The sequence below is a fragment of the Sorex araneus genome, chromosome X (assembly GCF_027595985.1).
Source record: "Sorex araneus isolate mSorAra2 chromosome X, mSorAra2.pri, whole genome shotgun sequence".
In the NCBI taxonomy this organism is placed as follows: domain Eukaryota; kingdom Metazoa; phylum Chordata; class Mammalia; order Eulipotyphla; family Soricidae; genus Sorex; species Sorex araneus.
This window is the reverse complement of record NC_073313.1, coordinates 141,083,286-141,097,018: the sequence shown is the minus strand read 5'-3', so window position 1 is coordinate 141,097,018 and position 13,733 is coordinate 141,083,286.

The following is a 13,733-nucleotide window of genomic DNA, read 5'->3' as shown; positions in this document are numbered from 1 at the left end:
AAGCTGCTCATTTGAAAGACCGGTTGAAAGACTTCCATAATTGTCTGAGCAGGAGCAACTGAGAGCCTGTTATAAGACAGTGACAAGATGTTGGAAGAGAATTTAGCAAAAATAGAAAAGTAAAGTCATTGAGCTTATTTGGTGGAAAATAAAGAAGACTTGCTTTTAGATAGATCCTTATAAAATTATTAAACTCTATGACTGAAATCAGGAAGACTCCTGGCTTTGCTTTAATCCACTTGTTAAATGAAAAGCATCTTTGAGCCTTAGCTTTCCTCATTCACAAAATGGAGACAATAAGTTACCTATCTTATGGGTCACGTTTTTTCCTAACTCAAAAAGGATTTTATTTGTTTTGTTTTGTTTGTGCTTTTTGGGTCACACCCGGCGTTGCTCAGGGGTTACTCCTGGCTCGTGCACTCAGGAATCACTCCTGGCGGTGCTCGGGAGACCATATGGGATGCTGGGAATCGAACCCGGGTTAGCCGCGTGCAAGGCTAATGCCCTACCAGCTGTGCTATTGCTCCAGCCCCAAAAAGGATTTTATTTGAAAGATATTATTTAAAAAGGATAGAGGAGCTGGATAGTGCAGTGAGTAAGGCGCCGACCAGAGTTCAATCCCTGGCATCCCATCATCACGTCTGGCCCCCCAATCCCACCAGTAGCAATCCTGAGCACAAAGCCATGAGTAAGCCCTATTCACTGCTGGGTATGCTCCCCCCAAATAAAGAAGGGACAAGGAAAAAGGGAAAGGGGCAGAAATCCTCCACTTTCTGGAAGGGAGGGTGTCTACTAAATCAGATTCCCCTAGCTGTTAAAGTTTTTTTTGGGGGGAAGGGGGTCCTACCAAGCGAAGCTCAGGAAGCCAAGGTCCCCAGTGTTCTTTTTACTACAGACTGGTCATCAGTGACTGATAAAGATGTCCAGCAAACAGTTGGAAATGTTCATTAAAGTACAAATGGGAGGACTAGAGATATGGTACAGCCAATAAGGTGTTTGCCTTGCATGCAGTGACCCAGGTGTGATCCCCGACACCATATATGGTCCCTTCAGCACCACCGGAAGTGATCCCTGAGCACAGAGTCAGAGGCCCTGAGCATTGCTGCGTGTAACCCCAAAACCAGAAAAATTAAAAAATAAAGGACAAAAGAAAGGTATGAACCAGAGATTTCTGATATACCTTATAGAGGCATGTAATGATCTTAGAGTGACTGACTGAGCCTCTGCGAAGGACAGAATATATAAACGCTGCAGGATTTTCCACACACTGAATATGAGAAAAGAAAGGGTACTGAAAATTAGCGGCAGGACAGAGAGGGAGAGGGCCTTATCTCTGAGAGGATCTTTAAATTGCTCAGTGTAGTGGCTTCATCTCAATCTCCGTCCCTGACATCTCTGCAGTACGGCATTCAAGTGACCTCCTCCAGCCTTCTTTTAGAAACTTCAGTTTCCATGGCATTCTGTTATTTTCCATCTTCTCTGATTATGCATAGGATGTCACAGCTGAAAGCCTTATAAAGCTGGCTTGCTCCAACCCCCTCGTTTCACAAAAGAGCCAGAAAATGGAAGGAGCTTGTTCAAGGTTCACAGTCCCTCCCCACCCACCCCCAACACCTTTTATCACTTCCCACAGTTCTTTGCACTTCCTCTTTCTACAAACCCATCTGTTTACATAGATTCTAGGGTTGCCTTTAGGCATTTGATTGCCCAATCTCTCACCCTTGCCTCCCACTGGTGCTGCTCTCCCGTTCTTGCAACAGTTAGACATTCCACTAACACGCTGAGTGTGTCTAAAACCGGCTTTCTTCACAAGTCTAGCTTCCTTCCTTGATTACACTGTCCTATTAATGGTATCTCCATTCTCCTCGTCAGCTAATCCCTTACCAATTCTGGTTTATTAGTCATGTATAAATGTCTGCAAACTGATTAAGCAAACTGCCTCTAGGGACAAGACTGCCTGGAACCAACCAAACCCTGTCTTTGTGACATCTTGGGCAAACAACTTCGCCTAAACTAAGCACCATCAGAACTGTAACAGGTTTTAAAGGAACTTCTTTCTCCAAGTTGCACCCATTCCAGAAAAGGTATGTGAAGAGGTAAAACCCCAGAGTCTGTAAATCAGAGTCCGGGCAGGAACCTAGAGCAATGGGAGTCCCAGTCAAATGTACTTTGTACTATACCGTTTTACCTATTAACGTCTTATTGGCTTTGTCCCCATTGCCTCATCCTGAGATCGAATATTTACATCCTCATACCTGGACTATTGACATAGCCTCCTACCAATTCTTAGAACCTCTTATCTTCCCTATCCCCAGTTCGTCCTGCCAAATTCATCTCCTTACAGCATCATGTCCATTTTCTGATTCTCCTCATTGAAAAGCTTTTAGTTCCTCATTTCCAGCTAAATATGTTTCAAACATCAAAATGCCTCCAGAATCTGATGCAAGTACATCTTTTCATGCTTCCTTACCCATACTACCATCTAAAATCCATAAGTCTGACATTCTCAATAATCTGTGCTCCTTGAATAGTTCATGCGCTTTCGTGATTTTTTACATATTTATATATGAACTTTTAGGGCCCTTCCTTTGCTGTTCCTGTCAAATTGTTACTCATCTTTCAAAACTCAACTGAATTGTTCTGATGCTGGAAGACTTTCTTCTAGACAGAAGTCATCTCTATGATAATTTATGTGACAAGAGTATTTAGTAAATTAAGCTCCCTTCTCCCTTACGGTTTTGCCACCTGTTTTTCCACAACATATTGCTTCTACTGTTCAACACTTATTTTATTTACCTTACATTAAAGCTTGTTATTTTAACAACTAGTGAGTCTTGTCTTATTCATCTTACACTGTCCGATGCACATAACAGAGATTCTGACACAGAAAAAAGTATATCATAAATATTTATTAAAATAAAATGAAAACTGTAACCAAGACTTGAAGTCTCAGCTAAGTAATTCAGCAAGACCCACTCCAATGGCTAAACATGGAGCAACATGTTGAGAAAAATCTGGGAAAAGTTGTTGGTGAATCGACAAGGAAGTACTTTAGAACAGCCTGAACACTGCGGGACAGTTTGCTGGAGGGTGAAGGAAAGGTGACTTCATGCAAATAAAGTTCTTTAAACTGAGGTCAATACAGGCCCATTGTCCTCAGCCAGAATGACCAGTGACTTGAGAAAGCTGTAATTGGTGCAGAAAAAGAAGTGGAAGCAGAAACTTTTTGGAGGCTTTTGTTAAGACTGGAAGCGGTCACAGTTCAGAAATCACCTGAGGGGCTGGAGCGATAGCTCAGCGGATAGGGCGTTTGCCTTGCACGCGGGCTGCCTGGGTTTGATTCCCAGCATCTCATATGGTTCCCTGAGCACCGCCAGAAGTAATTCCTGAGTGCAGAGCTAGGAGTAACCCCTGTGCAGTGCTGGGTGTGATTCAAAAGGAAAACAACAACAACAAACAAACAGAAATCACCTGAGCAGCAACCAAGAGGGGCATTACAATGAAGGGGTGTGTGTGTGGGGGGTGATACAAGCCAAACAGATTGGCACATATGCTAGACCTTTATGGTAATGCAGTACCAGAGTCTGCTCCAGGACATTGTAGACACAGTTTTTAGCTAAGGCCACCATGCACATCATTCCAATTCTGAAAATGATATTTGGGATATGGACAAAACAAAGATGAACTGCTTGAGCTCAGAAAGATAGTGCAGCAGGTAAGGCATTTGCCTTGCACACAGCTGACCCGGGTTCAATCCCTGGACCACATATGTTACCCCGAGTCCTGCAGGAGTGATCCATGAGCACAGAGACTGGAGTAATCTCTGAGCACCACCAGGTGTGTTTCAAAAAAGGTAAAGATAACTGTAGAAGGTCTCAAGTTTATTTCTTTGTTGGCCACTTCCATTCATTCATTCATTTTGTTCTAGGGCCACGCCAGGCACTGCTCAGGGCTTACTCCTGGCTCTGCACTCAGAGATTACTCCAGCGTTGCTCACAGGACCACACACCATGCAGGGGATCAGAACACGGTTAGCTGCATGCAAGGCATTAGCCATATCCCTTATACTATTTCATCATACTTTTTCTAAATATCTTAATATGTGCCAGGCACATAGATGTAAATACAGAGGTGAATGGCTTGTGATCTTAAAAGAATTATTATCACCCGCTGTTCCAGCCTGATTTCTCCCTTGAACGTGTGCCTCACTTGCGTGTCTGTTTCTTTGCTTGATTATTTCCAGTCTGCAGAAGCCTGTGTTCTCGCTTGTGCACATTTCCTTCTTCTTTTCTCTCAGATCTTTCTAAGCAAGTCTCCTTTAATAAATGCTACCTTGCTTCAGGGCCGGAGGATAATACAGTGGGTAGGGCATTTGCTTTGCACTCAGTCAATCAGGGTTCAATTCCCAGCACCCCATATAGTGCCCTCAACCCACCAAGAGTGATCCCTAGTGCAGAGCCAGGAGTGATTCCTGAGCGCAAAGCCAGGAGTAAGACCTGAGCAACACTGCATGTGGTTCAAAAGAAAAAAATTAAGTGAGGGCAACACTGGTTCAGCTGGTTCAGTTCCCTGAACATTGCTGGAAGCAACAATTGAGCAGTGCCAGGTGTGGCCCCAAGCAAATAAAAAATACAAACAATTTCCCTTTATGGGGCTGGGGATATGGCACAGCAGGTAAGACGCTTGCCTTGCACGAGGCTGGCCCAGGTTTAGTCTCAGTCACCCATCTATAGTCGCCTGAACCCTGCCAGGTGTGATGCCTGAGCTTTGAGCCAGGAGTAAGCTCCAAGCAACTGTAGGTGTGGACTAAAAACTAAAAAACAAAACAAAAGAATTTTTTCTATCTACATTGCTTTTTTTTTTTGCTTTTTGGGTCACACCCAGCGATGCTCAGGGGTTACTCCTGGCTTTGCACTCAGGAATTACTCCTGGCGGTGCTTGGGGGACCATATGGGATGCCGGGGATCGAACCCGGGTTGGCCGCATGCAAGGCAAACACCCTACCCACTGTGTCTACATTGCTTTAAACACTGCTCTTGGGGCTGGAACTACACAGCAGGCCTTGTCTGCTGCTGACCTGGGTTTTGATCCCCAGATCAAGAGTGATTCCTGAGTGCAGAGGCAAGATTCACCCCTGGACATCACTGGGTGTGCCCCAAAAACCTTAAAAAATGATTATTCCAATGGAGGAGACACACAGTAAATAGACAATGTGGTAGACTGATGAGTGCTATCACAGCACAAACGAGAAACAGAGGGACAGAGAGAATAACATTTTAACTACGGAATTTGTCGCAAAAGGCCACTGCATGCCACTTACCATGCCATTGTATGTGATGGACAAGCTGCCTAAGCTCAGTTATAAAGAAATGGGGCGTGGGGCTGGAGCAAGAGTACAGTGGGTAAGGCCCTTACCTTGCATGCAGCTGACATCAGGATCCCATACGGTCCTCCAAGCACCACCAAGAGTAACTCCTGAGTGCAGAGCCAGAAGCAACCCCTGAGCATTGCCAGGTATAACCCAAATATAAAACATAAAGAAAAAGAAGAAATGGGAGAAAGATAATCATCCGCAGATTTTATCTTAAATTCAGTGAGGAGGGCAATGGAGTTGTTTCAGTAGGAAAACAGCACAATCAGAAACACATTTTTATTCATTTATTTATCCTTATTGATTGAGGTACTGTGATTTACAATGCACTTAATGATGGCTTCGTGTGTATATAATTCCAACACCACACCCATCACCAGAGTACTCGCCTTCCAGAACACATGTTAGAAAGACCACTTTGGAGAATGGATTGGAAGAGACCATGAACAGAAGTAGGGGGGTTGTAGGAAACTGGTTTACTAATCCAGTTACACTAGGACAATGAAAATGGAATAGAAAGTAAGAGGTGTCAGAAGATAAGAAGTACAATCTATGTTGTTTAAAGTTATTAATTAGAATTGGGATAGTAAGATGGTACGAAAGAAGCTAACTAATGCTGAATTCCTGTGATCCTTGGTGTTTGGGGGGTTATTTCATTATTGCGGGGGTTCTTTGGTGATGCTCAGGGGCTACTCCTGGCTCTAGCACTCAAGAATTACTCCTGGCGGTGCTCAGGTGACCATATGGGATGCCAGGGATTGAACCTGGTGAGCTGCATGAAAGGCAAATGTCAGATCCTTGGATTACAGAATTGGGCAGAAATGACACCATTCAATGATATAAGGGAACATTGTAGAAGTAGGCAAATTTGTGAGTTGATGAGTTTATCGGTACTATGTGTATACATACAATACATATGCTTTAGGAATATAACGTTACTGTACCACACTCATCATCAAAGAGCCAATATCCCTTCACCACTGTCCCTAGGTCCCTCTTCACCTGTATCCTCTCTCCCCATCTCCCATTCCCCAACTCCTCACTACAATCCCAGCTTGGTAAACTCAGTTCTGTTGACAGAGAGTAAGGGTCCGTTATCATTGGTCACTTTCTATTTCATTGTTTTATTTCCTTATATTCTACATAACTGGGATGATCCAGTTTTTGTATTGCTCCTTCTGAATTAGTGAGCTTAGCATTCTCTAGTTCATTTATGTCATAGCAAAAAGCAATATTTCATCTTTTCTTATAGATAAATATTATCCCACTGTGTATAGAAATCACAATTTATTTTTTTTAAGTTTTGGGGCTGCACCCTATAGGGAGCAAAAGAAACAAGATAGTAGTTCAGGGGCTACTAGCAGTTCAGTGCTCGGAGTTAGTCCTGGCAGTGCTTGAGGAACTACGTGGTGGCAGGTACTGAACCTAGTTCTCCTGCATGCAATGTACTCAGCCCATTGAGCTATCTCTCTGGCCCCACCACTCATTATTTATTGGGCACTTGGGTTTTTTCCAGATCCTGGCTGTTGTAAATAACACCGCAATGAGCATTTATCTTTTCCAGTTAGTATCTGTGTGTTCTTGGAATAGAAACCAAGGACTAGAATTACTGGATCATATGGTAGTTCTATTTTCAGGGTTTTCTTTTTGATAACTATTCATAGTTTTTTCCAAGAAACTCAACTAGCTCACAATCCCACCCATGGTGAATGCAAGTTACTGTTTACACCACATCCCCACCAACACTGGTAGTTTCCAGCCTTTTGAATAAAGGCCAGTCTCTCATTGTCATTCTGATTTGCATTTCCATAATAATCAGTGTTGAAGAACACTTTTATCATATGCCTGTTGACTCTATATCATCTTTGAGAAAATACATTTCAGCTCCTCTCCTCTTTGGTGAGGGGGCTGGTTTGTGTGTGTAGTTTTGTGAATGCTTTATATACTTTACTCACTAGTCTTCTGTCAGATGTATGATATGTGAATATTTTCTCCCATTTAGTAGGGTGTCTTTTGATTTTAGCTTTTTTTCTTTTTCTTTTTCTTTTTCTTTTTTGCAGTGTAGACGCCTTTTTGTTGTAATGTTTGATGTAATCCCTTTTTTTATTCTTTTACTGAATCACCATGTGGAAAGTTACAAAGCTTTCAGGTTTAAGTCTCAGTTATACAATGCTCGAACACCCATCCCTTCACCAATGCACATATTCCACCACCAAGAATCACAGTATACCTCCCCCCCACCCCTCCACCTCCCCAGTCCCCCCACCCTGCCTGTGTAACTGATAAATTTCACTTTACTTTGATTATATTCAATATTTCAATAAAAAGCTCACTATTATTGTTTGGCGTTTCTCCCCCCCCAAAGTCAGACCTGCTGAAAAGGAAGCATTTATTGTTTTGGTTTTTTTTTTGGTTTTTGGGTCACACCCGGCGATGCACAGGGGTCACTCTTGGCTCCTCACTCAGGAATCACCCCTGGCGGTGCTCAGGGGACCATATGGGATGCTGGGATTCGAACCCGGGTCGGCCGCGTGCAAGGCAAACGCCCTACCCGCTGTGCTATCGCTCCAGCCCCAATGCAAAGGAAGCATTTAGATAATTTGTTTTCCATTGATGAGAATGAAGAGATATGAGGTTGAGCGGCCGCACTAGCGGCCGCACCTTTTTGGATTTCTGTATTTTAGTATTTTAGTAACTAAGTCCAGAGAAATTTCTGCCAGAAATTTCATCATTGCAAGCTTGTTACTTTATATTCCACATATGAGTGCAATATTTCTATGTCTGTCTCTTTCTTTCTGACTCATTTCACTCAACATGATACTGTTCATGTTGATCCACTTATATGCAAATTTCATGACTTCATGTTTTCTGACAGCTGCATAGTATTCCATTGTGTAGATGTACCAGAGTTTCTTTAACCAGTCATCTGTTTTGGGGCACTCTGTTTTTTCTTTTTTTACCTTGCCAATTGAATTGAATCATTAAAGACACCATCATGAGGAATCCTTCCTATGTTTTTCCCACACACATTTTAAATCAATTTGGGTCTAAAATCAAGGTCTTTAATCCTGTTTATAACTAAAAAAACAGAACAACAGACTGACATTCATGGGTTTGATCTCTAGAACCACATGGTCCTCCCAGCACCAAACCAGTGGTAGTCCCTGAGTACTGCTGGGTGTGGACCCAAACAAAGGATTCAATGGAAAATACGTGTAAAGCCAGGAGTAACCCCTGAGTATCACCAGGTGTGGCCCAAAAACCAAATAAATAAAATGAAATAGGATATAAAATATTATAGTATTGCAGAGAACTGATTTGTATTGGTAAAGGTGGAAAGAGTGTGTCAAGTGGATGAAATGAATGAAAGGGATCAAAAAGGACAAGCCTTCAATTATAAAATAACTTATGAAAATGTAACATACAATATGGTAACTGTTACTGACAATACTGCATTTTAGTGCCACACCCAGTGGTGCTCAGTGGCTATTTTTGATGCTGTATTCAGAAGTAATTAATGACAATGCTTGGGAGACCATATGACATACTGGGTTTTGAACTGGAGTCAGCCAAATGCAAGACAAATGCTTTAACCCCATACTATGTCTCCAAACCTTCAGCTATATTTGAAAGTTGCTAAGAAAGTAGGTGTAAAGTTCTCATCAGAAGAAAAAATGTAACTATGTAGAATGACCAATGCCAACTAAATTTATTGAGATCATCATTTTGTCATATATGTAAATATAAAAAAAATTACATAACCAAAACTTATATAATGCTACCTGCAAATTATACCTAAAAATAGCATATCAAATGATGACAATTTTTGTGCCACATCTGATGGTGCTCAGAGATTACTCCTGGCTCTGTGCTTAGGGATCATTTCTGATGAGTTTGGGGGACCATATAGAGTATGTGTGGTTGAACCTAGGTCAGCAATGTAGCAGGCAAGCACTCTACCCTTGGTACTATCCCTCTGGCTGGCACTGAAAATTTCTTTATTATAGGCTCGATATATTTATTGTAGGCTGGATGGTTTGTTACCAGGTTTCAGTACCAAAAATAAGAGTAAAGAAAAGTAAAATAAAAATTTCATCTCCCGGGGCTGGAGCGATATTACCTACTAGCACAGCGGGTAGGGTGTTTGCCTTGCTTGCGGCCAACCTGGGTTCGATTCCCAGCATCCCATATGGTCCCCTGAGCACTGCCAGGAGTAATTCCTGAGTGCAGAGCCAGGAGTAACCCCTGTGCATCACCAGGTGTGACCCAAAAAGCAAAAAAAAAAATTTCATCTCCAGCACTGCATGTCTCTGAGCACTTTCAGGAGTGACTTCTGAGCACTGACGCAGGAGTAACCCCAAAGCACCAGTAAATATGGTTCCCAAACAAACAAAAAATATATGCACATATTTGGAGCAATAGCACAGCGGTTGGGCATTCGCCTTTCACAAGGCCGACCCGAGTTCGATTCCTCTGCCCCTCTCGGGGAGCACGGCAAGCTACCGAGAGTATCTAGCCCACGCGGCAGAGCCTGGCAAGCAACCCGTGCGTATTGGATATGCCAAAAACAGTAACAATAAGTCTCTCAATGAGAGACGTTACTGGTGCCCGCTCGAACAAATCGCTGAGCAACGGGATTTATTGAAAAGCAACTGTAAGTGATTTACTTTGAATTATACACTATATTTACGTTTGCTTTAGTTTGTTTGGGAGCCGTACCTGGCAGTGCTCAAAAACTACTCCAAGCTTTGTGCTCAGTGGTCACTCCTGACAATGCTTGTGGGTACATGTGATTCAGGGGAGAGGACCTGGGCTTCCAGCATGTGAAGTTTGTGCCCCAGCCTATTGCGCTGGCCTCAGACTATTTTCATCCTTATGAAATTCAAATTGTCTATGTATTGCATAAAACAGGTGTTACTTGACCTTAGTCTTATACTGAGCTCCTCCCTGACTGGGAGATTTTTTTGTTTGTTTGGGTTTTGGTTTTTGAGTCACACCCAGTGGCTTACTCCTGGTTTGCGTTTAGAGACACTCCTGACAGGGCTCAGGGAACTATATGGGATGTTGGGAGAAGGAACCCAGGTCAGCAGTGAGCAAAGCAAGTACCCTACCCGATGTACTATATCATTCCAGACCCCCAGAATCCCAATGGGAGTTTTTTTCTTTTCCCTTCGTACTTTCCAATAAGCCTTTCTACTAAAAAAAAAAAAAAAAAGTTTTCAGCATGTTTGTATGTAATCAGCAAACATAAAAATTGATATAAAAAAGAAAATATTGCTTGGACACTGGCCTCACATGTTGGGGAAAAAGGTAGCTGAGATGCAGAAGGGAACACCTAGTAGAGGATATTGGGAGGACCCACTCGGGTTGAAAGCTGCGTGCCAAAAGTAGACTATAGACCGAACATGATGGCCATTCAATACCTATATTGCAAACTACAACATCCAACAGGAGAGAGAACAAAAGGGAATGCCCTGCCACAGAGGCAGGGTGGGGTGGTAGGGGTTGGGGTGGGGGTGGTAGGAGGGATACTTGGATCATTGGTGGAGGAGAATGGGCACTGGTGGAGGGATGTAAACGATCACGGTATGACTGAAATGCAAACAAGAAAGTTCATAAGTTTGTAAATGTACCTTACGGTGATTCACCAATAAAAATTTTAAAAAAGAAAATATCTAAGAAGAAAAAAGACATTTTGGTAGTGCTGGGTCTGGAACCCAGAATTTCACACAATCACAGCAAGTAGAGAAAAAAAGTCTTGGGACGGAGAGATAGTGCCTCAAGTAATGTGTTTACTTTACACACTGTCAACTCTGGTCCCATTCATAGCACCACATATGGTCCCCTGAGCACCACCGTGAGTAATTCCTGAGTGCTGTGCCAGGAGAAACCCCTGAGTATTGCTGATTTGGTAAAAAAAAAAAAAAAAAACAGAAAAGAAGGAGAGGATAGGAGAGAGGACAGGGGCTAAGACTTTTGTCTTGCATTCGGCTGTGGCAGCTGAAACCCTGTTTCAAATCCCTAGCAAAAGCCCTGGATTCCTGATCACAGAGCCACGAATAGCCGTGAGCACTGCTTTATATGGCTCAAACACCACCTTCCCTACCCCACCCCCAAAAGAGGCAGCACAAAGTTTAAAATGTGGTCCAAATCTGGAAAGTATCATGTTGAGTGAAATCAGTCGAAGGAAGAGGAACAGACTCAGAATGATCTCTCTCATATGTAGGATGTAAAGAAACTCCCTAGGGGAATATCAAATGCCCAATGGCAGATATAAAGAGCAGGAGAACTGGTCTTCAATATGAAGTTTGGCACTAGGGCACGGGTGGGGAAGGATAAGTTAGGGAAGGGAACACCAGGGCAATTATGAAGGGGAAAGGTGCCTGCCAGAGAGGCAGACTGGGAGGTGAGAAAAAACTGGGGACATAGATGGTGGGAAGAGAACACTGACGAAGGGATTGGCATTGGAACTTCGTCCACCTGAAACTCAATCACAAATATCTCTGTAACTTTGTAATTCACAGTGATTCAATAAAAAATAAATTCATTTAAAAAATAAATAAAATGCCATCCAAGTTGGAGAAGCCACACTATATATGGGGTTTTTGAGTATTCTGAAGAGGTAAATTCTGTTGTGTAGAATTTCCATTTAAGAGGTAAAGCACAGTGTGGAACTGGAAGAGGCAAGCAGCTCAGAGAATAAATATCTGAAATTGTGCTTATAGGCTCAGAGACATAATTATCATTAGTAAACCTATACAAACCGATCCAATACTGCATATGGGGCTATGTAATTTAAAGTGTGCATTAATCCTTGTTAAAAGAACACCCCACAAAAGCTTGTGATGAGGATGAAATAGATGTGGAAGTTGTGTGACTAATGTGATAAGAGTCGGGGCTTCTTTATCAAGGCTGTTGCTCAGTTCTGTTGACAATATTTTTTTCTCTAGGAGTAATGCCAAACCACAGTGCATTCTACTGCTCCAACTAGCCCGAACACTGTGAGGTAAATGTCAGCGAGGTGAAAGAAAAGTTTATTTTTATTGTAAAGCTTCTAGTTCAGAGTCAGAAAAAGGTGTTTGACATTCTGAAACGTGCTTTCACTTTAGAAATTTCAACACCGTTCCATACAGATTCCCTAGAAGACTATGAAGTAGCTTAACCATCCGTGTCTCTCTTTTTTGTGGCAAAGTAAGATGATTTTTTATTTACTATTGTGATCTTTCTAACGCTACCTGTCATCTAGTTCTAACCTTATCTTTTGCAGGATGAAAAAGAACAAAAATAGAGGCCTCTGCAGAGGACCTGAGCTCTTTATATCTGAAGCAGAGGTCCATACAGTGCAAAATCCTTATTCTGCGTGTATTCACTTCTGGTGTATGTAGAGTGAGAAGAGTCCTATAAGCCACCGAAAGAAGTTTTTACCTATGAAGGGCCAAGTTAGGAAAGTCATAGAGAAGAACCAAAATCTTCAAAGGAAAAGATGAAGATGGAAATGGAAGAGTGGAGACAAAAATAGTTGTGATGTTTGGGCCAGAGTCCTACTCAGGTGGAAGAACAGAATAAGGAATCTACTCATTAGAATGGAGGCTATGACAGAGGAAGATATACTAGATATGATGCTCAGGGCCTGTTGCAAGGAATTGATTTGTCAAGTTAAGGAAGGTCTACCAGGAATTACGAAATATTCAGTGGGAGAGCAGATGCTTCACACGTGCGAGGTCCTGAGTTTGATCCCTGGCACGACAAAAAATAAAGAGAAGAATGTATACAGAACTAGATCAGAACTAGATACTGTTCCCCCTTCATACACAGCTGTATTGGCTGCATAGAGGAGGGCTATTAGAGTTGTTTTAGCTCTATGGAATGCTGTATAGCATTATAGATGGAAATTAAAATTGAACTGGAAAAATCTTTTTTCAGTTTTTGGAGAGCACCTAGTGGTGCTCGGGGCTTACTCGTGGCTCTGCACTCAGAGATTGCTCCTGGAAGTACTCAGGTGCTGAGGACCAGTACCGATATGTAGAGCCGAGAATCTTACTCGGGTTGAACAGGTACAAATGCTTTACCCCTTGTGCTATCTTTCTGATCCATGAACTAACTCTTACAGGCGTTAGTCCAGCCCATAGTTCTCTCCCTGAACCAAATACTGGAACCAACATTGGTGCAGCTATCAAGGAATTTCTGTAACATATCCTCTAACTCTCTCTCCACCATAAGATGAACAGGATGAGCAGCGAACTGTAAACTGAAGGCAACAGAGTTCGGGATTTCAGAAATCTGAGTGATTTGTAGCATTCAGTCCTCTAATTTGCACCAGGTTTCAGTGGGAACAGGTGTAGTCAGAAGAAAGCCACCTGAA